Source organism: Podarcis gaigeae, assembly GCF_964106915.1.
Source record: "Podarcis gaigeae genome assembly, chromosome: 9".
In the NCBI taxonomy this organism is placed as follows: domain Eukaryota; kingdom Metazoa; phylum Chordata; class Lepidosauria; order Squamata; family Lacertidae; genus Podarcis; species Podarcis gaigeae.
The window spans coordinates 46,665,680-46,692,986 of record NC_139685.1 but is presented as its reverse complement, the minus strand read 5'-3'; positions in this window follow the sequence as shown (position 1 = coordinate 46,692,986).

The window sequence follows — 27,307 nt, the reverse complement described above, 5'->3', positions numbered from 1 at the left end:
TGTAGAAGAATGGCTCAGGATTTTTAAAAAGCTGAGGTTAGAAAAAAAAGCCTTTGAGTGAAAAACAACAACAGATGTCTGGTACCTTATTGTCATTCATTCTAAATCTCTTCTTGATGTAATTTAACAGACATAACAAAAGCAGAATACATAAATAGAGAGTGAAAAATATCATCTGACAGCACATAAATGTACATATAGCAGCTGAAAGTAACGTCAGGGCTTCTGCCAGATGAATGAAACTTTGACATCAATAGAAAAGAAAGTAGCCTGCATGTTTTTGTACATACTCTCAAACATATGATCAGAAAAGACAGTCCCATATTTAGCTTGCAAGGCACTACACATGCATGGCAATGAAGTAATAATGAAATTGTAGTATTTTTGAGGTGGTTCATTGAATTGCACTAATTGCAGGTAGGAGAAAAATATTTTTGAAGGCTCCTCTCTGTGGAAAAAAAAAATTCACATATAGAAAGATAGTCCAGCAGGAATAGATCAGGTTAGGAATTTTTTACCTGATACCTAAAAACAAAACAAAACAAAACAAAACACAGAAAGAAACTTGCAGGGATAGCACCTTAAAATTAACCAGATTGTAAGAATAGAGATGCCTTTATAGCTCCTCTTGATGACCAGCTGTGACAGGGCCATACATACCAAAATGGCCCTGCCTTAGGAACTCATCTATTTAGCAGCAGCAAGTGTTCTAACTTGAGCAGACTCATACAGGAACAGGCAAATTTCTGTCAATTCATTTGGTGGTATGCACTGAATAGGCCAATTCAGGAGGGCGGTGGGGTGGGAGAGATATAGTGGCTTGGACTGTTGGATATCTTACCTAACAATAGGAAATGCAACATTTCTCATAATAAATGATGCTGGTTGGCTCAGCGATAGTGTCAATGTGTGTGTGTGTCAGCAGAGGAGGTGCAGAACAGATTAGGGTTGGACCCTTCTGATTGGCTTTTGGGTTCTATTGACCCTGCTGGCTCAGGGTAGGGTAAGGGCAAGGCTGGCTGTACCCAATTTCCCTTCCGCTTTGTTCCTTGAAGGCCTCAGACGCACATTTTCTTCCTGTCTCCCCCTACATCCAGGCCCTTTGTTGTGCTATGGTTCTGTCTGCTTGTCCTTCTGCCATGTCAGCTTTAAATAGGATGACTCAGATTGTGCATCTGCTGTGCTTGGTAAAAGAAAAGTCTCATGGGACATGGGCTGCTGCTTCCTTCTTTGGTACAGACTGTTTCAGCTGAGGTTGCCCTGGCAACCCAGAGGACATCCCCCACATCTTGTTCCTTTGAGATGCTTGGCTGTGTCTGGCAGGTTTGATAGTCAACGTAAGTGAGGTACATCATTGCCTCACCCACATTTGCAGAAAGATGGAAAGAAGAATTATGAATCACCGGCTCGCTAGACCAGAATTACTAAGGATGAGACCACAGCACCTATTTAACTTGCATATGCAGCTAGACGGCTCACACAACATTGCTGAGCACAAGGATACAACTTTGCTGGAGGGCTTACAATAGGTGGTTAGTAAATGCATAGTGTGCAGGATGCAAACCACTCTCTCAGCAAAAAAAGAACAGCCATATTGAATAGCCCTTGAGATCAAGCTAGATAGTAACAGTTTAGCCATTAACCTCCTTAGGGGTTAAGAGAAATTTGTTCCAGCAGTGATGCTGAATTTCAAGATCAGATAATTAGATGCTCAAAGCCCCTTTTAGATTCAAGTGAGGTACAGAACCTTTAAGCCATTAATGCCCTTTAATGAGGCTCCAAGCCCAGAGGATGTGAAATTGGGTGATGGTTCACAACTATATGGACATAGCTTTTAAACTAGGCCCCTGTGTTGGGGATGACTGGCATCAAATTATTGTCAAAATGAACACCTAGCATTTGAAAGCAATGGACCCTTCTCAAGTGATAACTATGCAACTGGTCTGAAATGCTCATGGAAAAGAATAGTAACTTCTGAAATCCAATGGAAAAAAGACTACTTTCTGTCCTGCCAAGGGAGCATCTCTCTCACCTCCATTGCCACCTTATGACTTTATAAAGGTTCAAGGTACTCTTTTTGCAAACAGACCTCTATTCAATACCTTCAACTCTCCTCACATACTGTGCTTTTCTGTGTATACCTAGGAACGTAAAATATGAATGTGAGGGCCAGCTATTTGAAAATGTAGGTACCCTTTTAAGAGAGCCAGTATCAACTGAATTTCTACTCAGTGGTAACCCTATGATTGTTGCTGCATAATGATTGAAACAGTCTTTAGTTTGAGAATATTTTATATTTGCAATGTGTTTTAACTAAGAATCTGATGTCAGAACATGTCAGCTTCAAGGAAGTGGAGAATATTTTGATACATTCATAAATTCATTGTTAATGTATATAACTCTTTTTTTCCAGAGAGAGAGAGAGAGAGAAAGCAACATAAGGAAAATTGCATAGTGAAAGAAGACAGAATATTATCATATATTCATTTGGAAAAAAAATTTGTTTGAGATTACACTGTTTTATGTAGCTAACATAAATAGCAGCTTATTTTGGGAGGTGAGTGTTATGAGAATGTTTCTTGCATTGCCATTCTTAACTGTTCATTCAGTTATATTACTAATGTATTATTTTCAAAGTTTTAATATATATATATATATATATATATATATATATATGCTTTCGTAGATTTTCACGGGTACAGGAATGCAGGTTTTGGTGTCCTCGGGTGTCTTCCCGTGTAAAAGTTGGGGTGTCTAGGCGACATTTCGACGAGGTCTCACTCGTCATCTTCAGGCTGGTGCTTTCGGCTTCTTGTTACTGGAACAGAGCGGGATCTCAATGTTTGAGTTCCTATAAATACTGTAGAGGGGGTGTGGTGTCTAGCCTCCAATGTTCTGGGCAGAGAGGAAGTTCCCAGGCTAGTGTGCCTTTTCTTCTTTTTAAGGAACAAAAGAAGAAAAGGCACACTAGCCTGGGAACTTCCTCTCTGCCCAGAACATTGGAGGCTAGACACCACACCCCCTCTACAGTATTTATAGGAACTCAAACATTGAGATCCCGCTCTGTTCCAGTAACAAGAAGCCGAAAGCACCAGCCTGAAGATGACGAGTGAGACCTCGTCGAAACGTCGCCTAGACACCCCAACTTTTACACGGGAAGACACCCGAGGACACCAAAACCTGCATATATATATATATATATATATATGTACAAACCAGAAATAGGTCTACTGCATGACTTTGCGTGAAATGACTTCCATGACAGTAAAGATAAAAGATGAAAATCCTTATCCATATATGTCAGAGGTGCAACTGTCATTGATCTGATGTTCCATATCATTAAATTTTCTTGTGTCCTGGAAGAAGAAGAAAACCTCAAAGCTCTTTTGCAACCTCTGTAACAGAACCAGTGAAATAGTTTTTATGATTAGTATACCTGCACTGAAATTGTGCTCATTCTGGTGAATTTTCAAACTTTTGATAACAGACAGGAGCAAAGCTTTGTCTGACTTTGTGCTATTGTTATAAGGAAGCATTGTTCTTCCATGGTGCTGAACTTCTTATTTTTACAAGAGAAAATCACCTTCATTTCCAATGATTACAAACATCTGAACATAAATATTTTCTTTAATTTTTCAGCTCAGAAGGAACACATTGAAAGACCCGCTTTCCCCCCTGCTGATGATATTGAAATAAAACTAAAAAAAATACGAGCATTACTGCCTATAAAGCTTTAGAAATATTTCTAAACTCAGCAGGCAAAATTACAGAAGCCCAGTGATTGATTCTGTTGTAAAGAGACTACTCTGGTAGCTGAAGTGCTCTACTTCAGAGTAAAGTTGCCCCAATTAGTGGCTGCTCATGTTCAGAAACCCACAATGGATTCTGGTGTTCATGGAAGGAGAAGGAAGATATAGTTCAGAGATTATGAACAAGGACAGCCAAGCCAGTACAGGAGAGATGGGTCTTCCAGATGTTGTTGGATTTCAACCAGTCCTAACCAGCACAGCCAATGGTCAGGGATGATGGGGGTTATAGTCTGACAACAGTGATAGAGACATTTTGTCCTATAATGATAAGGTCAAAAGAGTTGGCTTCTTGTTTTACATGTGCTATATGTGGAAAGTATAGCTAAGAATGTCACGCTGGCCACGTGACCCGGAAGTGTCTCCGGACAGCGCTGGCCCCTGGCCTCTTGAGTGAGATGGGCGCACCAACCCCAGAGTCTGGCAAGACTGGCCCGTACGGGCAGGGGTACCTTTACCTTTACCTATAGCTAAGAATGCATGTGTACTGTGACCATTTTGAATCTGGATTTACCTCCACAGTCTCGAGAAAACCTCTTAATCCCAATTTTATTTTATTCTTTGATAGATTTACAAAAAGGAAAACACACACGAATAAATCATTTTAGAAAGGGGCGAGATTAGACGCGGATGCACAAAGCATTTTTTCTCTCCAAAAAATTCAAGACTCCTTGTGTTCCACTCTACACTTCCTATCTTTCTGCCCAGGGCAGCCCTCTGCCTGTCCCTCAGCTGGCACATCATGCAGGACTGGGCTTTGCTGGAAGCAGATTCTCCTCCTCCTCATCCACTATCTAGAAGCTGCTACAAACTGCCCAAGGCCAGCAGCAGCAACCATGGAGAGGCAACAGAATGCTCCCTCACAATCGCCTCATTGCTGTCGCCCAGGACAATTACTGGCTCATCCTCCTCTCTGAGCTTGGCAGCGACAGCACTGGAGGGGGAGAAGGGACATTCTAGAATCAAATCAGCTGCCAGGATGGCTTTTGAAATTCCAGGGTATTTGGGATCCCGGGTATGGCTTAATGCTCCTCGAAATGAAGCCAATACCAATAAAAGTGCATTGAATTTTAATGTTTAAAACTATCAAAAATATTACTACAGTGTGGTCTTTTTTCATTCTGTTCTCACCACTTATAATCCTATATAAGCTTTGGTGTTTTGTTCAATGACAAATTACTGATAATTTCTACCAGCTTGACAGCTCCTAGTTTAACAAAACTTTCTGAGTTTTCTCTCGTTAGAACAGAATGTGCTTGGAAAGTGGTTTAGAGTTTAGAAGCAAATCTTCAAAGCAAGGCCCACGCTGCAATCTGCAAAATCAGTTTTAAAATGCAGCACCTGAATTTGAGGGACTGAGTTGCAAAATCATCAGACTTCAAAGGACTGGAAAGGTCATGGTAAGTAGAAAGGACTCACTCATCAATAAGGAATAGCAATGTGGCAAGGGAAGGGATGATGAAGATGTTTGCATTAAATATATACCACTTTTTTAATCTCTAAAGGATAGAAAATGAAATTGGAACCAAGAAAACAAATAGTATGCCACCTACATAATAGGTGTTGGCATCCATCTTGGGAGCAATGGAGGGGTGTCACTTTGGGGGTGAAGTCAAACTGAAACAGGCAAGACCACTTTAATTGAAATCTTTGCTCACAGGAAACATAACTAGTCTCTGAGATGGAGCTGCAGCCCTGTTGAAGGTTCAATGTGGGTTTGCTCATTTCTGAAGCAACCAATATTTGAGAACCTGGTGCAATATTCCATTCTGAGTTTCTTATGATGGTGTCAAGGGTGCTGCCTTAATTCCATTCAGTTTTTATCCTTGTAACTTGACCTCGGGTTGACGTATATTAGAATTTGCAAAATTCCTTAAGCAACCATAACTTATGAAGGCTCAAATCCATCTCTGTGAAGAAGGGCAGTACATAATTGTCACTGAATACTTAAAGAGAAGTTTAAATATATCATGGGTGCTATGATGAATCTTCTGGTGGTTCACTGTGTAGTAATACATCTTTGTCAAAGTAAATATTTCAAGTTCAACAGAAGAAAGTGAAATATAAACAAGGCCATCAGCACATGCTGAATCTTATTTGTGAAAGTCTTCCAGGTCCTCACCACAGCTAATTGAATGAATAAGGAAGCAAATGTTTTGTTGAAGGACTCTCTTTTCATAATTATGCATTGATTTTCAAAAATGAGTAAGAATGTTTTTGTAGGCATTGTGCAGCTTTACAACATGCTAGAATGCTGTAGTATGCAGCAGCAGAAAGCCCCCCTTTTTGGAAAACAACAACAGCACAAATTCAAAAACCTTGGTAGACAATGATATTCTTTTAGCAACAGCAGAGACACTTCAGAGCACTGAACTGTTCATGAAGAAATCTGTTCCAGGTGGCAATCTCTGACACCATTTCACAGAACTATAAGTCCTTTTTAGAAGTTACACTCACAACACATGATTGGGGTTGAGTTTGAGTTCCCCCATTCCATCCCATTCCCCACATTGAGTTTCCCCATCCCTGATGTCAGAATGTACCAACTTGTCCTGCCCATGGCGTCAACCTGTACTGTGTGAATGCCTTCAGCAAGGAAGCCTTTGTGAACACAGTTGTATGCACAATACTTTGTCCCTGCTGTTGCTCATAATTCATGTGAGATGGGTTGGATGGCTAGTCAGTACCTGGAACACTGGGGTGGGGCTCCTCCTGCTTTTGACTTGGTCTTAGCTATCAGTGTAATACCTGAGTAGAGATATTGAATCATAGCATTAACAGAGCTGGAAGGAACATTGGAGAAATCTTGGTGATATTTAGGAACTGGATTTTAGCTGAAAATCCCTGAATTGCTCAAAAAGTAAAATGTTGATCCTTTTTTTTTTTTACTAATTCCAACATCTGACAAGCTTAATACATGTCAACCATCTGTGTAATAAATAACAATTACTAAACAAACCACACAGCACTTTCTTTTTTTGGTTTTTTTAATAAGGTGTGCATGCAGGCAGCCAGAATTAGACATCACCTTGCCGACAAAAGTCCGTATTGTTAAAGCTATGGTTTTCCCAGTTGTGATGTATGGAAGTGAGAGCTGGACCACAAAGAAGGCAGATTGCCAAAGAATTGATGTTTTTGAATTATGGTGCTGGAGGAGACCCATGGACTGCAAGAAGATCAAACCTATCCCTTCTTAAGGAAATCAGCCCTGAGTGCTCACTGGAAGGACAGATCCTGAAGCTGAGGCTCCAATACTTTGGCTACCTCATGAGAAGAGAAGATTCCCTGGAGAAGACCCTGATGTTGGGAACGATGGAGGGCACAAGGAGAAGGGGACGACAGAGGACAAGATGGTTGAACAATGTTCTCGAAGCTACCAGCATGAGTTTGACCAAACTGCGGGAGGCAGTGGAAGACAGGAGTGTCTGGCGTGCTCTGGTCCATGGGGTCACGAAGAGTCGGACACGACTAAATGACTAAACAACAATTAATATATCTCCCTGTGTACATTAATATCATGTGTAGAGATGAGCAAATATGACAATTTTTGTTCCTCTCCATTTCTCATTTCCCCAAATTTCCATATTCCATGAAAATGTTTTAGCATTTCAGTGTGAATCCTTCCTAATATACACATTTTACATTTTTCCAATATAAACATTTTTGCAAAGCAGTTTTCCCCAATGCTATGTATTTTAATGTTATTTTCACACATAGACACATGTTTGTGCAGAGGTTACCTGAGCATATACATTTTTGTACACATTAACTGAATGGAGAACTGCAGTGCAAAATTCAGAAACGTGTGAATTTTGAAGGATGGTTATGTTTCAGTTTTCATATTACGCTGAAAAGTGAAAATTAGGTAGATTTACATTTAGGTGAAAACTGTATAGAATTTCATCCCCCACGTACAAATGATTATGTAGTTTGAACCCAAGTTATGCCAGACAGAGACTTTCTTACAAAAAAGTTAAACACATGTGGAAATGTGACAGGCAAGAAGAAATAAGCCTCCGTGTGGTTTTCTACATGGTTGGATGACAGTAATTGATGTTCTGTCATAGCTGTCAACTGTCTCCCAGGATAAGCATATGGGAAATGACTGAGCAACTAGCAAGGTGATATTGCATTGTCAGCACTTGGGTGTGTCTTTCCTCAGTGCTTGGGATTTGCTATGAAACCTCACGACAGAATTAAAAATGGCTCACAGGTCGATTCCTCTCCTGATTAATGATGCTAATTGAAGTTAAAGTATGCACACATATCAAGGGGAGAACACAACCTCCTCTGTTTGTCTTCTCAACAATGCAGATGACACATGCTGTGCAAAGATAAGTTAACCTTAGTGCAGGTACATTAGAATAACTGTGAAGCATGATTCATAGAAACTGTCAGCGAATTTAGTTGGTGAATGACTGGAACATGTGAAGATACCACTTATTTTCATATTTAACTGAATCAGCTCCCCACCCCACCCCACCATCTAACTACTTCTGGCTCTAAGGTCATTTTGCTTGCTTGAGCAAAGGGTCACAGTGGCAACACTGGGTTTTCTAGCCTTGCCTAGTTGCTTTCTGGCTCCTGTTACTGCTCTCAGAGAGGATGAGCAATGGTATATGAGAATTACTTTTCTTTTAAAAACAGTTCAGCACAGTAGTATGCTGTCAAATGTTAAGAAATATTGAATATAATAGTTCTCTCTCTCTCTCTCTCTCTCTCTCTCTCTCTCTCACACACACACACACACACACCCTAGCCTTTCTCTAGCTTGGGTGATGAACAGCAGCAACAGTTCAAGATGCTCACCTTGGTGTTTAAAGTCCTAAAAGACTGTACTCATGTATGTGCAAGTCAGGCTGTTACCATTTACAGGAGGGGAATCATCTTTCAGTGTCATCACCCTTGTAGGTACATGGGGTGATGGCCCACAAGAAAGCTTCCATAGTGGTCCCCAAATGATGGAATTCCCTACCTACAGAAATAGCTTTAGGTTGCCATTGAAAGGCCAGTTATTATTGCTAGTGTCCCCCAATATACCATCTCACTCATTGATATGTATACATACATGTATACATGAAGTTGTTTTATTATACTGCATTATATATTTTAGATGTAACCCATTCTGAAGGGCCACAATAACAACAAATATTAACAACAAACAAACAACACATCATTAAAACCACTGAATCAAATGAAAAAAATAAACAGCAAATATCAGCTGTCCCAGCTGTCCCAGCATTAATACACTGTGGGCTGAAACTGGAGTTCCAATGAGTTAAAGCCAGATCACATGCTCCTCCTGGAATAAGGGGGTGGGGGGTCATCATGTATTCCTATCCTCTTCATCTTGCAGCCCCTGTGCCTCCTGAAAAGTTGTTGGACAGTAACAATGTCAGAGATGGGAAAGGGGTGAAACTGGCTCCTTCCCCTTTCTCCAGTGGGAGTCTCCACTGAATCTTCTAAGTATGGTAGAAGCCTTTACATTCACAGAAGGGTGAGGCTGGATCCATTGCCAGGATAGGACTTAATGGGTCTAATGTGTGACTAACAGGGATGGATTCCATGTTGCTCTTTGATGAACTCTGTATCTGTGGGCCCTTCCAGAAAACTCTGGTTCTGATTAAGGAACATAGAGCAATAGGTAATATAAGCATAGTGGTTAAAGGAGTCTCCCCATAGACCTATGCCAGCAGTTTTGCACTCTTCAAAATGTATTATTGAAAATAGGCAGTTGAGTGCCTGTTATTTTCTTAAAAATATATATCCATATCCATATGTCAGACAGAGAATACAAGCAACCAAAGCTAAAATAATGATGCCTTCAAGTGGCAGCTGCTGTTCTTATTACACAAGCTTTTTTTCCTAATTTGGATAATTCAGAACAGAATATTGGTTAAGGTTTCAGTACTTTGCCATTTCTATAAATGAAAAGAATTGCATTCAGGAAAATCTCTGAATACATGAGGAACAGAAGAGAAGCAACAGAATTGGAGAAGCTAATGAAAAATCATGGACATGGATTAGCAATGATTGATCAACTGCTTGTCAAATGTGATGCAGAGGCTGAACAAGTCAAATATGTGGTAAAATGGGCTGAAGACACAAGAGTGAATATGCTAATAGAGGTTAGGGGAAATTTGTGGAAGAAAGTACACACATTTCCCTTGAATACAGCAAAAGGGAAAATTGTTGCAAGCTAGTGAGTAGGTGAGGAGTGGGAAACCTTGGGCTTGTGGGCACACCAGGGAGTCCAATATACCAGTCCATCATTAATTTTGCACCCAGAGAACAACATCACTTCTGGCACAACTATGCTTGCATTGGTGGGAAGAGTCCCAAAATATCCTGACGAGACTAGTGACTCAGCTATACTGCTGCAAATAAAACATTTTAAGTGTGTTGCAAAGTGCAATATACAAATGTGACACTAGATGGTGATTGAGAGCTATGGCAAATTCAATATATTTTTATTTTTTAAAAAAACAACAACAACATTTTCCTAGTTTTTTTTATATATATATATGCGTGAATTTCACCTGGGAAAGAGCCCAGTCTGAAACCCTGGAGAGTCACTGCCAGTCAGCATACAGCAGCTTTCCAAGCCTTCAGTTCTCTGATGTTTTTGGACTATCATCATCCCTGCACATTAGGCCAGTGACCAAGGACTGGGGTTCTACCCGCAGCAGTATCTGGGGCCCAAGGCTGGGCAAGGGTAGCATAGATAACACTTAGCTAGATAGATTAATAGTCTAAGGCCTTGTCTGCACTTCTGCTTGTTCTGTGCCTAGAATGAATGAGGCTGAATGGTTTTGTCTTTGCCCTTCTGCTTTCCCATGGAAAACCCAATTGCAGTTTTCTCAAATTCAATGCTAAACAGTGGGTTTTCCTGGGAGAAAGCAGTGGGGCAAACAGAAGTGTGGACCAGCCCTAACTCAATATAAAGCAGCTCCATCAAAAAATGTTGCTACATGGAGTAGTGGGACGGCTCTTTGTAACACTAACTATTAATTGTGTGGATTAGAAACAAGATTCACATGTGTCCCCCCAAAGCAAACATGTTTTATCTACGAACATTTCTTTCAACATTTTCTTTACACACTTCAGAATACATACAGTATTCAAGGGAGCTATGTAGTGTCACCTCCACATATATAGGAAATCATTCATCTCATCTTTCAAGTATTTATTCTGAAAAACAAAACAAAAACAGATTGACTCTGCTAATTTGCTGAACTTTTAATTCCTTTATTATGATGCTGACATCTCACATTCAAAGTTTCATCCATAATGATTTGCTGCTGTTGTAGCAATGATTTTTGCCTTTTGAGAGCAAATATCTCAGTGAAGAGTCAGATTCAGAAGTCAATGAAGAATGCTCTCTGGAGGCAAGCTATAATCATGAAAATATTATAGTGACAAGCAAGATTTAATAAAAGCTCCAACATGTCCCTCCAATAAACTAGCAAGTGAATGATCTGCACCTAACACAAATGACAAGGACAGCTCAGATCACGACTTTATATGTAATGGCACTTGCACAGTAATTGTGAATATAGAGTAAGTATTGTGGATTTATTAAAAATAAATACGTTTTCCCTTTATGAATGTTTCACTGTCTATAATATCTGTCTCTGTGTTCCACTGTCTATAATTCTCTGGTTTTCCCTTGCTTCCCTTTGTTTTTTTCTGCACTTAATGTTGTTGTTGCAGAACTTCCTATCCAATGGACCATTTCCAGCCAAACCTCTCTCACCCTTCCTCCTACCCCATGGATGGAGAGTTTGTGGTCCTCCATGTTGGCTAGGGCTGATGGGAGTTGTAGATCCAACAACACTTGAGAGGGCACAGGTTCGCCATCTCTGTCCTATTCAGTTCTCCTGCCCCAACCCTTTGTTAAGTTGAACTATTAGGGTTATACAAAATCTTCAGAGGTGATAAAGCAGAGCATATTTGTGACTGACAGTCACAAATATTGAGCTCCCAGTGGGGAACTCAATCACAAAGGCAATCCCTGCTGCAAGCAGCTTTGGTCTATGCTTGTTATTTTGTCCTCTAAGCACTTCACAACCAACTGGCTGTTGGGTGCTTGGGAAGTGCTATGCAAGGGACTTGGGTAGGTGGGTGGGGCAATCAGTTTGTTAGTCATTGTATTTCACAATGTCACATGATTGGCTGGTGGGTTGTCCATGGGGATGGGGACAGTAACAATCTGGCCTGCTGGTTCAACACTAGGTTCCACGCTCCTGCTCTACAGCAATGGTCTATAGCTATTGGCTGGGAGTTTTATGAAGAATTCACTAAAGTCAGAGATAAGGATAAGGAGGAAATCCTGCCATCCTGAGTCAAGTACTTTGAAAGGGGAAAATACTTGCCTCTGGAGACATGTGCTGTATGTATTTATGCATTCATGCATAGGGAATGTTCGTTTATTTGGTGAATGCAATGGGATGTTGGAACGCACATCATTTTGCAGAAATGTTAAGTTCAGTGATGTAGAAGTACCTGTGGGGGTTATGGTGTGTGTGTATGTTTCCAAAAATCAAGTATAATGAGCCATTGTCCAGATTGTGAGGCATTGGAAAATGTGTTCCATCTGTTTTTATTCCCGAGGCTTAGTTTCAAATCCCATCTTGATCAAAATGACAGGATGTGATTTTAGCTGGATTGCTGCTTCACAGGTAAAACCTATAATGGGTCCAGGTGGATTACCATAACTCCACATACAGAGAAGTTTTCAGCATGGAGACAATCACAACTATCACTAATTCAAAGGTGTCCACTCTTCAGGAGGTATTATAAATGACAGGTTTATGCAGCACACTGGAACAGCTGACCTTTGAATCCAATTACCATTGCATTCTGTTTTGAGAAACCTGGAAATGTTTACCAGTGTGGGTTTTTTATGGGGATGGCTAGCTTTTTAAGAATCAAACCCTGCTCAAGGTATTTGATAGTATCCTGTGAAAAGACAAAATCAATAATATTATTATTTATATAGCACCATCTGTGTGCACACTGTTTAAAACACAAACACACCCACGCTGGATATGAGAGATTCCTACTCCAATAAGCTTACAATAGACACAAAGAAATGGAGGACATTTCCCCCCTCTTACTTCAGTTCACATAGAGTGATCCTCATAGTGGTTTAACTATCAATCCATCTTCCCGGGCAACTCTGGGAACTGTAGAGCTTTGAGAGCAGCAGGGCTCTCCTAATAACTATCAGCACTCTTAACAAGTGTAAGAGTGCTTTAAATGTTACAATAGGGGGTGTGCCCAATAGGCGAATTTTGAAGAAGGACTTAAAGGAAATGAGGGGAAGACGTTTAGAGAAGCTGCTCCAGCAATAAGGGGCAGCAAGGGGAAATGTGTGGAGTTGCTTCAGAAAGCAGGGGATGTTTGGTGGCTGAGGGTGGGAGAGCTGGACAATCAAAGGTTATGAGATGGAATGTCTCCAAAACTAGTACATAGGGATATGTTGAGGCAAGGCCATGGAGGGTTTTAAAGACCTGGGAAGGGATTGATAGCAAGAGAGAGAAAGACAAGACAGATGAATTATTTTGGCAGCTGGATGGATATGATTGGACGAAGGTGAGACCCAAGAAAAGAGCAGAGATAAGAAGAGCGCAGTACAAGACGAGATGTGTTCATGACATAAACACGAGTTTTCATTGAGAAGACAGAAAAGAAGGACTATATTTATGAAATACTGTAAAAGAATTTGCAACATGACTTGGTAACTTCTTATGGTAGTGAAAATAATTAAACAAGATGTCTGTCATCCTAGAGTTTGACAGTGGCTCAGAATTTATTGCCATTTTGAATGAAATAAGCTTATTTTCAAGAAAGAAATAGTATAACTTGGGGGGGGGGGTGTGAAGAAATAGCTGCTACAGTCCTTATAAAAACATTGGCTTATGTTGCAATTGAACAATTATTCAATATGATACTTGGTATTGGCTGTAAGGATAGGAGTGGCATATAAATGTTGTTTTGATTACTTGGCATATTTTATAAATGTGAATATTGTATTTATTTCAGGACTGATTCTTGCATTCTTTGTTTGAAGCTGAATAAGTTTATCGCATTGATTTCATGGGGTGAATAGTCTATTTAAATATGTCCTCAGGTGGTGAGAGATAATATTCAAATAAATTAAAGGGCGACTGAAAACTTGGGATTGACCTGACTTTGAAATGTACACACAGAGAGATAATAGGCAGACAGGCAGACACTAGCTGTGAGTGAGATGGACAGAGATATTGAAATCATAGGCTGAATCTCATCAGACTGGTCCATTTCAGTGTAATAGTCTGTGGGCTCCTATACTTGCAGGTGTGAAAAGAACCTACCTGTGTGCAGGGAGTCTTAAAACATTAGTAATAAAACAGGCAAGTAATACAATTTCATGTGTGTCTAAATGCTTCAAGAAGCACGTGGATTTTCTGAATTCTATACAACTATTCAGCAATAATATAATGTAGCCTCAGAGGAAACAGAATAGAGAAACAATGGTGTAGCAAACTTTTGCCCTTCCTTCCCTCACCCCCTCTCTTTTTATTTCAGTTGGAAACTGGATCAGTATAATAGTTTTTGAAAAATGTAAATCAAATAATCAATGCAATAACAATAAATTGGGAGGTCATAGATGCACAAGTTACCTCTATCTCTGGCACATCTGTATGGGTGCCATTGTTAGTAACCCATTCATTTATGTAAGAAGAAAAAAAATCTCATCTGCTAGCTGTAAGTCTGTTCAAGAGAAATTCCAAAGTCACATTGTATAATAACTTTTAATTTTGTGCCTCAGGTGTGGCTTTCCCTCCTCCTTAGATTATTTTCCATTCATTTAAAAGCATCAGAAATAGGTTTCCACAGCTGGTAAAGACAGGATTGCATTGTCATAAAGCACTGAGAAAAATTTGTCTTGGAGATAAAACAGATGGGGTTTGTTTTCATGCTATGGTAATCACTAATAGTTTTCCGTAAGGTCACAGTGGGGGAACTAATGGTACAACTCACAATCCCAGGATTTTTGTTTACCATGAACTGGACATCTACTTTAAAGCATGCTGGGTGTGAGGATGAAGAGACATTTCTCAGCTATCAAATTTGGATTGGATTTCCACTCCTTGCTCTCTTGATTTTGTTTTAGAAATTTCACAACTCCCTTTCTCCCAATCTCTTCAGCAAAAACTGACAGCAGAGGACTCTTGTCTTGCTCTTAATAGGCTCTCACCAAGAACTCTAAACTTGTCAGCCATAATACAGAGGGAAATGACTTTGAGCTGGTACAGCCGTTGTGGGAAACCTCCAGTCCACAGACTGTAGTCCCAATAGGCTTCCTCAGTTGGGCCCATGAGGCTGTTTTGGGCTGGCTACACCTATCATTTGCTTACCTCCTATCAGACGCAGGAGAAGTAAAGCCACTACTGCAAAGAAACATTCAATTCAGCATCCTTCAAATGCACTCCCCATTATTACTTTGAACTCACTGATTGCATTCATTTTAAAATAAAGACAGCCCAACTCTCACTGCTCTTCTTGTGATGTTTTTCTGTTTTCACGTCCCTATTTTTCTTATTTTTTTATTGTCTTGCTTCCAAAGGGAATAATTGGCAGTACTGTGATCTATTGATCACACTTATACACTCTTCCTCTGAGGAACTCAAGGCCATTTACATTTGGTTCTCATCCAAGCAGCCTTCAGGGCCAAACATGTTCAGCTTTAAGAGCAAAGATGCAGGGCCAGCCCACTTATGAGGTAAGCTCAGGTGGAGGCTGCAAGATCCACAGGAGCAGCAGATTTCTCCAGGGAATTCATTGCCCAACACTGCTGTATGCTTCTTGGAGGCCTGATCTGCCACATTCCTTAGCAGTGGCCCCAATGCAGCTTTTACAGTGTGTTCTTAGCAAATAGGAAGTGCTGCCAGTCCATCCACCCTGAGGTAGGAAATGGCAGGGGCTTCTTTCTGGTGCCATCTGTGCTCATCACTTGCATTCAGCCATTGGATGTTTGATTTGATTCATTGCCCTTATTCCCGATGTAGATCTTCATTTTGTGGTTTGTCTCAGGTGCCAAAATATCTTGGGCCAGCCTTGAAAAGAGGCATACAGAATGTTTAGTTTACTGGAGAACAGGGGCGGAGGAAGGGGTGGGTTGTGGGTGTGGGCCACCCTGGGTGTCACCACTGACGGGGGTGACAAAATGCCGGGCGGCACTGTGGGTTAGTGTGCCTGAGCCACGCGTCTCTCCTGGGAGAGATGCAGTGGCTTGGGTGCATGCAGGATCTGTGCTGCCCAAATGGTCCTCCGGTTGCTCCCCCCCCCCCAGATGTAGGGCGGATGAGTGGGAGGAGGCAGCCAGACTCTGGAGGTCCCGCAGTGTGCCCCACTCCCTGGGTATGTTGCCCCAGGCACCTGAGCAGCTTCCTCCACTGCTGCTGGAGAATGCATTGAAAAATACATAATTGTCATAAGATGTAAGAAGACAGTAGGATGAAATGCAATGCAACTTTCCAGTTATGACAAAGCAGTAAATGTTCTAGTTATCTTAAATGTATGTATCCTTGAACTTTTAGTCCTATAACTTATCAGAATAGCGACAACCCCGGACCTAATCTTAAGCAGTGCCCAAGACCCAGTGCAAGGTGTATGTGTTGTTGAAGGTTAATGAATTGTTTGCATGTGCCTAAACAGGGGAAGATGTAGAGCAGGTCCAAATGCCTGAAATAACTTTCTTGGGAGGGGAGTTTGAGAAAATAAGGAAATAGTTGTGACAACAGATGAATCAATAGTTTATTGGAAAACTAAAGATGAACAAATCGCCATATCCAGATGGCATTCAACCAAGAGTTATTCAAAAACAAACATGTGAAATTCCTGATGTTTTAACAGAAATATGCAACTTGACCCTGACAACAGCCTCCATAATTGAGGATTGGAAAGCAGTCAATGTAACATCAAATTTTAAAAAGTGATAAGGGGGTATCCTGGAAAATACAGGTCACTGGGTTTAAAAAAGAAGACCAAAAGCATAGTCAATGATAGAATTACAAAGCATAGAGAAGACTGAATCTTGATGCAACAATAGTTTTGTTTTACTAACCTTTAGCAGTTCTTTCATAGGGTCAACAAGCATATAGGTAGAGGTGATCTAGTTGACATTGTTTACGCTGACTTTCAAAAAGCCTTCAACAAAGTTCCTCACCAGACTCCTGAGCAGGCTTAGCAATCATAGCATAAGAATTTGCAAGTATGTGACTGAATCCCGCAAGAAAATATCAATAGACTAGATATGCCCTTGGTTACTGTAAATAAATAAATGGCAATCCATGATATTCTCTTGAGCATGGAGAGTTTTAATATGTCTGGGTACCTTTAAAAAAAGAGAGAGACTGCCAGCTTATTAAACATTTTTAAAGGATCTCTTTTATGCCCTGTTATTTTGTAGTAGCAATTATTTTATCAAAAATGTTGTATGCTGTTCTACTAATTTCAATTCACTCCTTTTAATTAAGACCCCCCCAAAAAAGGTCTAATGAAATCTGAGGCTAAGTCCTGTACAATGTACCTCAAAATGCAATTTGATTTATAGAAGGAATTTTTAAGACAGTTAGTTATAATGAAAAGAAAAGTATGTTGCATTGACAACAGAGCATACAGTTTCTGCAACAGGGGGAAGGGAAATTCTACATGTTATAACTAGAGCGGGCAACAGAGCCAGCTAAGCACTTTAACAAATTTAAAATAACTTCATATATATTAATATAGACATTAATTTGTCCCACGCACACATTTCAAGGGGGGAGAGCAACCTTTATTTTCCATAATTTTTTTGTAAATACAATGCTTAGCTGAATGTCCTTAGTTAGGGAAATTGTTAATTGTTGGGTGGGGTTTCTTTAAAGGGAGTTAATGACTGATCTATCCAGAGGTTTCATAATCACACGTTGGGAGAGTGTGATAGCATTTCAGGTCCTGCTTGGAGGTTTCCATAGCCATTTGGTTGGCCACTGTGAAAAATGTTGTACTAGATGAGTTTTTGGCCTGCTCATGCAGGGCTTTTCTTATGTTATATTATGAGTTCAAGGCATTAGAGCCTGGAGAAGCTGAAGGGCAGATGTGAAAAAGCAATAGTGGTGGTGAGGCCAGGTGAGGCAGAAAGAAGGTGGTGAGCTGGAGGCACTTTACAATCAGAGGTGGAATAGCAGATCCACTACCTTGTAGGTATGCATACTGTTCATAATCACTTCTGTTTTATTTGCATATTTCTGGAACTTTTGAATTGGTGACTTAGGATGGGGACTGACCAGATTTGTGATAACAAACTGAAGCTTAATTCAGGTAAGGGAAAAATGCCCTTGGCTAATAAGAAGGCTGATCCAGGAATAGAAATACATTCTGGTTTGGGTTGCACTCCCCTTGAAGAATCAGACATGCAGTGTGAGTATGCTCCTGGCCGTGTCCCAAATGCCCAGTTAGCATCTGTATCTAGAAGTGCTTTTGCACAACCTAGGCTAGTGCAGCAAGTGTGCCTATTCCTGGCAGAGTAGAACTGGACATTGTTGTGTGTGTGATTCGTTAGATTATTGTGTCTGCAACAGAGTTTGCTTTGAGGACCATGTAACATTGTTGCTGCACTGGTTTCTGATATGTCTCAATGTGAAGTTGGAAGTGCTGGTGATTAACTTTAAGACCTAAACAACTTGGGCTCAGGTTGTCTGAAGGACCATTTCATCCCATACAAACCTAGTCACAGAAGGGACAACCGTTTTGTGCATCCTGCTATCATCTGACCTTGCTATGCAGGGGCACGGCAGGAATTTTCCCCACTTGGCTGATTGGCTGTTGCCATTTGGGTTTTGCCTGCCACGTAGCAATTTGTCACAACTTGTAAGGTTGAGGATAGGCACTGGTTCAGGTGATAGGCATGGGAGAACGGTCTCGCCATCTCTATGTGAAGGTTATTCTCTTAAAGGAATCCAGGGACTCAACTGGTTTGGTCAACCCCCAAGAGGGGGTTGTGCCCGTGCCTGAGTCCAGGGGAGCATCTGGGCGGTGAACATAGTCTGTTCCCGGCTTTTTGCCTACCTCGGGTGTTCATCCTTGCTGACCTGTTCTGGTGCCCTGGGTCAGCGTTGCCTGCAAGGGTGCAGGGAGCTAGGCGAACCAGAGCCTATGCAACTGCTCACTTTTCTGTAATCAATAAAGTTGTGGCCTAAATTCTGCCAAAAACAAAAACTAAAATTTGAGTCAAATGTGTGTTTATTTAGGGGGGAGGTCTCTGGCTCTGAACACGCAAATCTACATTTGATTAAAAAGCAGATAAAATGCTCTTCTAAAACGAAAGAATTTTATTTTTACCTTCTGAAAATGTCAGGTAATGCTATAAAAAATTAGCTTCTCTTCAAAACACTTATCCTACTAAGCATACAACATTACCTTCTAATCATAAAACAACATTAGAAAGTAATAACATCAGTCAATAAGGAATTTAAACGAGAAGTTTCATCAAGTCTTGCTTTGCTTTGTTCTTGAACATCAGCCACCAACTTGCTTCTTGGTCTCCGATGTAGTCCTCACATTTCTTGTATGTATATACCTGCCTACTGCATTTCTGACTTCTTTCACATCACTCTCTATATATTAGTGGTCTTTCCACCAAAGGAAACCCAAGCCTGTGTAGTGCTTCTCCTGCAACTTCTGACTGTTTGGGAATGTGTAACAATATATATTTGTGAACAAACATCTTCACTACTGAACTTGATTTAGGGATGGGTCAATCTGTCAATTTCAGTTCCTCACAGTTTCACGTTTTTTCCAATCTCATTCTCCATATCAGTTTCTGGGCTACTTGCAGCCTTGTTTCCTAGCACCCAGGGAAGAGGAGAGGAGTGAAGTGGGCCTTCACACTTTGTATACTAGTCAGAGAAATGTATGACTGTATCCTTTACCATTGCTAAGGGATGTATGAATCTCTGCTTTTTGAAGAGATTTTTATTCCTGCCCAATCAAAACCACCACATTGGTCCAATTTGTTGCTTAGCCAAAATTGCACTAAATAGACTTCCACTGCCAGAAAACCCTGAAGAATCCTGCTTACAGCCTGACACCAGGAGTTGGACCAGTGACACACAAAACATCCAGCCACTGAGGATTGGTGTTTCCATGATAATGATTTCTTCTTTTACAAACTTTACAGTACTTCCAAATATGCAAATTATTATCTCTGAGCTTGTTATCCTATCCATTGTGCACCTCAGCACTAGAAATATTGCCAATACCTAAAGATATTCTTATTATATATCAAAGCAGAACAATTTATTACCCTGTTCTAGGAGGGGGTTTTTTTTGGCATTTAAAAAATATTTTTACTGGCCACGCTAACCTCTGCCAAGTGGTGCATGAGAGTCCAGGAGTCTTGGCACTTGACCAGGGTTTGTGTTGCTTTGGAATTAGGCATGGCAGAGAAAGTACTGTCATTAAGAAACATGGTTTATTTACACTTATTTACACCTGAGTTTTGATGGAGTGCAGAAACCCAAGAGTGTGTCTTGTTGCTTCTTCCACAGCTTCAGCAAGCTTGGGTCCCAAGAAGAAGCCAGCCACGTTCTCCGGTCTCTGAGTACAGCCACTTCCAGCTGGCCCTGCATGATCCCTTTCTTCTTCTCCTTCCTAAAAAAGGTATGCTGTGTGCAAATGTTCCCTGCACGGCCAGATTTATGAGGCCCTAAGCTACTGATCACCGAATAATTGATACTTTTGAATTATGGTGCTGGAGGAGACTCTTGAGAGTCCCATGGACTGCAAGAAGATCAAATGTATCCATTCTGAAGGAAATCAGCCCTGAGTGCTCACTGGAAGGACAGATCCTGAAGCTGAGGCTCCAATACTTTGGCTACCTCATGAGAAGAGAAGATTCCCTGGAGAAGACCCTGATGTTGGGAAAGATGGAGGGCACAAGGAGAAGAGGACTACAGAGGACAAGATGGTTGGACAGTGTTCTCGAAGCTACAAACATGAGTCTGACCAAACTGCAGGAGGCAGTGGAAGACAGGAATGCCTGGCGTGCTCAGGTCCATGGGGTCACGAAGAGTCGGACACGACTAAACGACTAAACAACAACAAAGCTACTGAAGGTAATGGGGCCCTTTATATGTCCAGCTGTCCTTCGTCAACAACAAATTGTCACTGGTTTTTTTGTGTGTTGAATATATGCTATATGGTAATTTATAGACCTAATTACATCATGGGAGCCTACACAACACAAAACACTGTTGCTGTATGTAGGTGTTATTTTATTGTTTTTTATCTTATATTTTGGAAATGTACATCCAGTCCCCCCCTTTAAATTTCTTGGGGGCCCCAAAGAGAGTGGGGCCCTAAGCTATAGCTTGTTTAGCTTATACAGAAATCCGGCACTGGTTCCCTGCACTCTTCCCGGGACTGGAAAGGGGTTAGTTTCAACTCTGGCTTGCTAGTAAAACTGAACTACTGTGTCATGAAATAATGCATGTCTATAAAGTGTGCCACCAACATGAAAAGTTTGGAAAGTTCTGCCTCCAACCCTTGCAACCTCTCCCTCCAAACTCTTCTATTGTCTTTTGCTAACTAACACACAGCCAAGGGAGGCACTCCCCTTCTTGTCTTACATGGAATGTCCCATCTTTTGTCAGAGTAATGACTCTGCCATCACTCGTCTTTGTTCCTTGAAGGCACCTCTGTTGGCTGATCTCCTGAACAAGAGGAGAGGCTTGTCTATATTTTTACACTGTGCCTGGCATCATCCCTTAATACTCCAAATATTAGCTAAATCCTACCATTTACTAAAATAAGAATTTTGGGGTTCTGCCCCCTCATATTCATAACAATATTGTATTTCTGCGCTCACTTATTCTGCATGCAACCTAGCCAGTAGGCATGAAACAGGGAACTGGGCAGGGTGGGAGACAAAGCACCTTGACCTGATGGATAAATAAACAAACAAAACAAGGTCATTTTCCTCCCCTCCCCCAAGAGCAGAGGCTTCACTTGTCAAGAGGAAATATATGGGAAGTTGGTTTTGATTTATCAGGCCCTGAAAACAATTGTTGGCAGCTCTACTCAGTTTAGGATGTCAGCCTTTCACCCCCTACTTTTGTTGCCATCATGCTACCCACTGGAAAAATAAAAAAGGAAAAATAAGAGCTGCTGTGCTGGTGGGGGCAGGGGAAGGAGAAGAGGTGAAATGGGATAGAGAAGAAAGGAGCATGAGGGCAAGGTCCCTGTGAGTTTGCGTGTATGGATGGGTTGGATGGAGACAGCAAAGGAAGGCTTTCATTTTTCAGCACCATACTTTCCACCAACCTGTGTTTCTGCATAGAAGTGTGTGTGCATGTGAGTGAGAGGGAAAAGGCTCCCTTGGCCAGTCCTGTCCCCTTCACTATCCATCCATCCCTCTGTGTGTGTGTGTGTGTGTGTGTGCGCGCGTGCGCGCGCGTGCACACTTTCAGAGAGCCAAGAGGCAGCTGAACCTGGGGTGCAAATAAGTGAGTGGGTGAGATAGAAACACAATCAGCTACCCATCCTTCCTCCTGATTTCACAGTGCTCATTTCCTACACACAGGTCATAGTCAGCAGTTGGTGACTTCAGCTGTGATGCTATGGTTGGGGGAACCCCTGGTGGAGTGAGGACCTTTATCCACCTAAAACAAGAGGCACCACTGTGTCCTAAATGCAAGCCCTTGGGCTCCTCCAGGCAACATGCTTATTGAGCATTCATCCTTATTTCCTTGCACAAAGTGTATGCAGAGCAAGACTGTATCTTTTATTCAGTAGTGCTTACACATCTTCCCATTAATTAATCATTCGTTCATTCCACACTTTTCAGTGTATTTCCCCATTACTTTCCTAACTGCAAACAGTCATTTTTTAAAAAGTGAATTTGTTATACTTGGGTGACAGCACTTTAATCCTCTTGAATTGTGCCAGCCTTAAATCCATCTGACAAAATACTGACATCTGGGGGGCAACTTTAAATCTATTCTTCACTGAGTTGCTTTAAAAGAAAAAATATATTTAGTTTTGCTCCACAGAATAATTGATGTAGATATTGTACTGGCACTGCCAACCAACCCACCACTGACCTGTAACACCACCTTGTTCTGATACAAAATCCCGAATATAATAAAATTTCATCAGATAAACATTTGTGCCTTTTACCTTTTTAATCATCTGCATAAATATGCATTCAATGTGTTCACTGGTATCTGGTACTTAGTTAAAAATTACTGTATGCTAGAATACTGAGCAGTAAGAAATGTAAAGATGTATAACCCTTGCAGAACTATGGAAATATTAATTTCCTGTGAAATGAATATTCCAGATGTTTGGAGAAACCAGAGTGCAGCATGAAAGAATTAAATTCAGTAATGAGGCATCAGTCAGCTTAGACGAGTTATGATAGGTCTAAATGTCAGTCTCATCTATTTCTTAGCTTTTTCACAGATTAAATTCCTTCTCCCATGGGCTTGAGAAGGCTGGGGCTATGCAGTCAAATCCTGCAAAATTCTTCTAGAACTCGGAGATCAGGAAGCACCAGAGGATTTGTGTGCTATCAGTTTATCTTGATTAAAACAATAACAACAAAGATTTGTATAAGAAGAATGATTGGTCGGTGTAATAGATTGCCTCACAATCACTGGTTAGTCAAAGACACAAGAATATAATCTGCATTTTCACTTGTATTACAGACAAAACGCAACACAAACATTCATCAAAGTAATTTGGTAAATCTGTGGTGGGACAAAATGCATAAATCATTGCCTGCCATTCTGTATTTGCAAAATACCTGCAAGATGCTATCAAAGACAATGTTTGTTTGTCGTGCATATGCTATGAAGCATTAATATTTCATCTGATCTTCTTTATGGGCAAAATTGCAAATAATTGTGTTGTATTTACAGAGCAAACTATCTCAAATTTGGAGACAGGAAGAACATTATTGGCATTAAATAGTGTCCTGAATTATACACATTTCTCTCATATATACATACATACATACATACATACACACACACACACACACACACACAGAGAGAGAGAGAGAGAGAGAGAGGGGGGCACCCCTTCAAACATTCTTTAGTTTTCCTTCTCAAGTATAACATTCCACAGTGTAATTGCAAAGGAAATTAAAACTCTTTTCACAGGTTTAATAATAGATGAGATGGAGGCTTTGAAATAATTGTTTTTATTGAGCTTTGTCATCTTTCAGCACAGCAGGCAAGCTGCGGCTCACAACTTACACCTCTGTCAGCTCCAAGATGGATTAGAGAAAAACGGCCCAGGGTTCCATTTGGAACCCATCAGGAAGCAAACAGGTGCCAAAAAAAACAAAACAAAACCCAATCCACCACCCACACGTAAACTTCTCATATTTTGGTTTCTCATTTGGAGAGCTTCATGTCGAGTCTTACTGGATTGCCTGACAGGGCACGCTGCTGTGGCACACTTCGCATGCCAAGCTTTGAACTCGCCTCCCTCTCTAATCCTGTATCACCATGTGGCAGCTATTGCCTGTTTTCATGCCTGTGGATCTGTGTTTTCTTTTCCAATGCAAAGGAAACCAGCTGAAAGTGCCATACAAAGCCCCAGAAGAATGTGGCATTAAATAGGCTGAAATTAGATATGCTGTCCCGCTTCACAAATCAAACGGTTGACATAGTTTCTTTGCATGAGACCTAAAAAGTTAAAATTGCACACTGAGAGATTTTAGGCAAAAAGAAGAAGTAGCTGCCTAATTTGATTAACCCCTTAAATCATATTTTGCAGCATGAGGAAAATACTTTATGGTTGTGATACTATTAATCTCTGAACAGAATGGCTTTAGGTAAATGAGCCTGTGTGTATTTGCATAGGTGAGGAATGGAGATGAATATTTTTTTCAAAGACCAGCTTTAGCTAAATATAATGCAAGTCTACCCCATCCATGTCTATCATATTTAACCACAATTCTCTAAACTCACAATCAACAGGGCAATTCTATGAATGTTCACTGGGCTCCCTTGGAAGGGCAGGATATAAATTTAACAATAAAGTAACAAATAAAAAATAAATAAATAAATAGTCCCATTGCATTCAGTGGAGTAATTCTGTGCTATGGAGTGGCATCAGCCACAGCCATTATGCTCAGGGATGGTGGCAACTAGAATCCAACAACATCTGGAGCATCACAGGTTCGCCCACCACTGCTGTCAAAATGTATTTACAACTCAACCTAAATTTTATTTAACCAGTGCATTTCATTGGAATAAATGAAGCTTTACTTCTCCTTTACATCTGTTGTACCACTGAGCTAAGTTTGGCCCTTTTGCAAACCTATTGTGTCTGACATATTGTATCTAAAAAATAAATAAACTCCTCAGCTCTTAAGTAATCCAAATAGAGTGTTGCTGCCCCTTTCTTCTTCTGACTTAATGTGCTGACAGAAATCAACACCTCTGCCTATATGGCGAACTGAATGTTGCCTCACCTTTCACATCCTCCAAATACATGCCTCCATTTTTTGTCGCACTGTTTGAAAATGTATAATGAACACATGGAGAAAGTCTAGGACCACACACCCTGTCCCCACTGCCAACGTTTAGAGTATCTTTGCAATAAAACAATGAACACATCCTACAAACTCTCTCTCTGTGTAGGCTCAGTGAACACAGGTCCCAGTTGGACACATGGATGTTGGAAGCCATGAGAGCAGACACAATTTTGTTGCTTTTCCCCCATATATAGTTTTGCATGCTTTCTGGCAATATGAAAAAGAGCTTCATAAATAAATGAGAGTGGTTGTTGAAACCTGGCAGTAGCTGCCTCACCATTTGACCAAGGAGATGACCAGCTCTCCGTTGTAAGTCTCTAAGGGTCATTATGTAGCAAATGTTTGAAACAGCCTGAAAGTCATAGAATCATAGAATCATAGAGTTGGAAGAGACCACAAGGGCCATCGAGTCCAACCCCCTGCCAAGCAGGAAACACCATCAGAGCACTCCTGACATATGGTTGTCAAGCCTCTGCTTAAAGACCTCCAAAGAAGGAGACTCCACCACACTCCTTGGCAGCAAATTCCACTGTCGAACAGCTCTTACTGTCAGGAAGTTCTTCCTAATGTTTAGGTGGAATCTTCTTTCTTGTAGTTTGGAACCATTGCTCCGTGTCCGCTTCTCTGGAGCAGCAGAAAACAACCTTTCTCCCTCCTCTATGTGACATCCTTTTATATATTTAAACATGGCTATCATATCACCCCTTAACCTCCTCTTCTCCAGGCTAAACATGCCCAGCTCCCTTAGCCGTTCTTCATAAGGCATTGTTTCCAGGCCTTTGACCATTTTGGTTGCCCTCCTCTGGACACGTTCCAGTTTGTCAGTGTCCTTCTTGAACTGTGGTGCCCAGAACTGGACACAGTACTCCAGGTGAGGTCTGACCAGAGCAGAATACAGTGGCACTATTACTTCCCTTGATCTAGATGCAATGCTCCTATTGATGCAGCCCAGAATTGCATTGGCTTTTTTAGCTGCCACGTCACACTGTTGGCTCATGTCAAGTTTGTGGTCAACCAAGACTCCTAGATCCTTTTCACATGAACTGCTCTCAAGCCAGGTGTCACCCATCTTGTATTTGTGCCTCTCATTTTTTTTGCCCAAGTGCAATACTTTACATTTCTCCCTATTAAAATTCATCTTGTTTGTTTTGGCCCAGTTCTCTAATCTGTCAAGGTCATTTTGAAGTGTGATCCTGTTCTCTGGGGTGTTAGCCACCCCTCCCAGTTTGGTGTCATCTGCAAATTTGATCAGGATGCCCTTGAGTCCATCATCCAAGTCGTTAATAAAGATGTTGAATAAGACCGGGCCCAAGACAGAACCCTGTGGCACCCCACTAGTCACTCTTCTCCAGGATGAAGAGGAACCATTGATGAGCACCCTTTGGGTTTGGTCAGTCAGCCAGTTACAAATCCACTGAGTGGTAGCATAGTCAAGACCGCATTTTACCAGCTTCTTTACAAGAATATCATGGGGCACCTTGTCAAATGCCTTGCTGAAATCAAGGTAGGCTACATCCACTGCGTTCCCTTCATCTACCAGGCTTGTAATTCTGTCAAAAAATGAGATCAGGTTAGTCTGACATGACTTATTTTTCAGAAATCCATGCTGACTATTGGTGATCACAGCATTCCTTTCTAGGTGCTCACAGACTGTTTGCTTAATGATCTGCTCCAGAATCTTCCCTGGTATTGATGTCAGACTGACTGGGCGGTAATTATTTGGGTCCTCTCTTTTCCCCTTTTTGAAAATAGGGACATTTGCCCTCCTCCAGTCTGCCGGGACTTCGCCTGTTCTCCAGGAATTCTCGAAGATGACTGCCAGTGGTTCTGAGATCACATCTGCCAGTTCTTTTAATACTCTTGGATGCAGTTCATCTGGCCCTGGAGACTTGAATACATCTAAACTAGCCAAGTATTCTTG